We start from the raw sequence: 2,500 nt of genomic DNA on the forward strand, positions 1-2,500 counted from the left end.
CGTCACACTATGAGAAGATAGATATCAAGCATACGACGTCGCAGCAGCAGCACCAAGCGGCCGTTGGGTGTCAAGTCTAACCAGAACCCGACCAAAGCCCAGTTAACAGGGAATTAGGCCGACCTGATCTTGACCTCTTAGGACACCTGGTCCGCATGAGATGCGACTGTTAATAAGCGTACGTCCACAGAAGGAATTATCTTTATATTTTATTTTTCACCATGTATGACTAAAATATGCCATGTCCTTTCTATGTATCATAATTGTAAATATTTTTGTTTAATATTCAGTGTATCACTCAACCGGGTAAATACCTATTTCTGTTACATTACAAATATTACTGTGCGACCAAAAAATTGATGTAGTGGCAATCATCACAGCCTTCGTGGTGTTGCCTTGCTTCCTAGCGTAGATCTTGACTGGCTCTGCACAAGACAACTGGCTACGATTTACTAGAACAAATGCGAAGAACGAAGCAGCCTTTTACTTGCTCCGCTACTCACATCACCTCCAAAGTGTGGATCCAACCTTCCACACAAGGGGTGATCTAATAGAGGTATTCAGATGAGTTGAGGGCTCTAACAAGGGTGAAACAGGCAAGGTCATCATGGCGCTTATGGCAGAATGGCAGGACTCGCAGTAATGGGTTTAAATTGGAACAAATTAGGTTTAAGAAGAAAGTAGGTAAGAACTGGTTTACTAACAAAGTAGTTAACGAATGGAATAGGCTAAGTAACCATATAGTAAGCGCTGAAATAGTTGGTTGTTTTAAGAAAATATTAAATAACTTTATGGATAGGGATAGCAAGTGGTAAGGGACATGGAACTCCCTAGTGTAAGCCCTATGGTTTCTTGCGTTATGCTCCATTCCTATGTTCTTATGTCCATAAATATCGTCCGTTGCCCCTGGTTTCTCTTGTAGTTGACCCGCTGCTTTATACTATCTGGCTGCGGTTCTTGGTTTGAACCATGGGCAACTTGGTAAATATATATAATGAACATTTTTTTTTTTAGAAGCTCTGCCATGGGATTCGAACCCTGACCCGTGCGTCGATAATCACGAGGTCAAGACGCTAGCGACTGTGCTACATGTGATAGTTCAAAAGGACTGTACAAATATATATAATGCTGGTATTTTGATTGTGTTAATGCTGTGTTGGGGAATTCAGGATTATGTATTCCGTGTCTAGTGTCTGGTGTACCCCCCAGGGGACATTTGGCATCTGTAGCCGGGCCTGATCGGTGTTGGTACTGACTCTAAATGTTAAGTGGCGGCCTAATCAGATGCGAGCGAGTGTGGCATGTTGTTGTTGTTGTCGTTCCCTAGACTGTCCGAGCAGTCCCGTCTCCCCAAGGAATGCCGCAGCTAAAACTGGGTTTTCCCAAAAATCCTTTATAGAGTGTATGTTGTGTTGTTTGCGTGCATGATTGTGTATAATGCAGTCTTCCATTATGTGTTGTATGGTATGGGGTGAGGTGTTACATCCTGGGCAAGTTGTTGGGAGTGTTTCCTCATACAGGTTTATGTTTGGGATGCTTGTTTTAGTGTGGAATTGTTTGGTCTGTTTTCCAATTTCATCTTTGTAAAATAAGTTTTTATACGTTTTTGTTTGGATGGTGTGGGATACTGAAGATAGATTCTGGCATACCCGGAAGTAGTGGACTACAGGAGTGCATTTTCAGTTCTGACATGCTAATTGCTGTTGTGTGATGTATGATGGATGTGAGCATTCAAAAATTTCGTGTTCCAGTTATATTAATGTGTTATTCTATTAGAATTTTTTTCTAGAAGTCATATTTTTTCTGGTTTTCGTTCGCCTAGACAAAGTCCTGGGTGTGGTGTTGTATTTCGTCGATTTTGTGTGCTAGATCTGCTGCCATGGAACTTTCGAGAAGGATGAACGGTGGTCTATTTATGACGGAATTTCGAAAGAACTAGGTCAAAGACAAAATAACCAAAAGAAAAATACAGAATATCATTTTGGCTGCAACTTCATAAACTGTGTGTGTGTGCGTGTGTGTGTGTGTGTGTGTGCGTGCGTGCGTACAGGGTCACAATATTACCCATAAGATCAAAGACATAACAGAGCCGAGTTCTCATCCGGGGACTAAAAACTATAGACTATGAATCAAACACATAATTCAAGACCATGATGGTGAATAATTTGCGTGCGCTCATGCACACACACACACACACACACACACACACACACACACACACACACACACACACACACACACACACACACACACACACACACACACACACACACACACACAAACACACAAACAGAGAAAACGCTGGCATGTACATTAATGGGGCGATTAGGGAAATGAAGCCAAACATTATGGGGGGGGGAGGGAACCACTTGAATGTAGTGAAAAGTTTTGAATGTGACTGTTATGTATCTTGCAAATAATACTCTTGGGATGGAGAAAGTCACCGAACAAAAAGTTCCAGACGAATTGGTTGGAAGCGGGACGTAAAATACAATTTTGA

This window comes from Oratosquilla oratoria, chromosome 13 (genome assembly GCF_046742065.1).
Source record: "Oratosquilla oratoria isolate Oo_2021 chromosome 13, ASM4674206v1, whole genome shotgun sequence".
NCBI lineage: Eukaryota > Metazoa > Arthropoda > Malacostraca > Stomatopoda > Squillidae > Oratosquilla > Oratosquilla oratoria.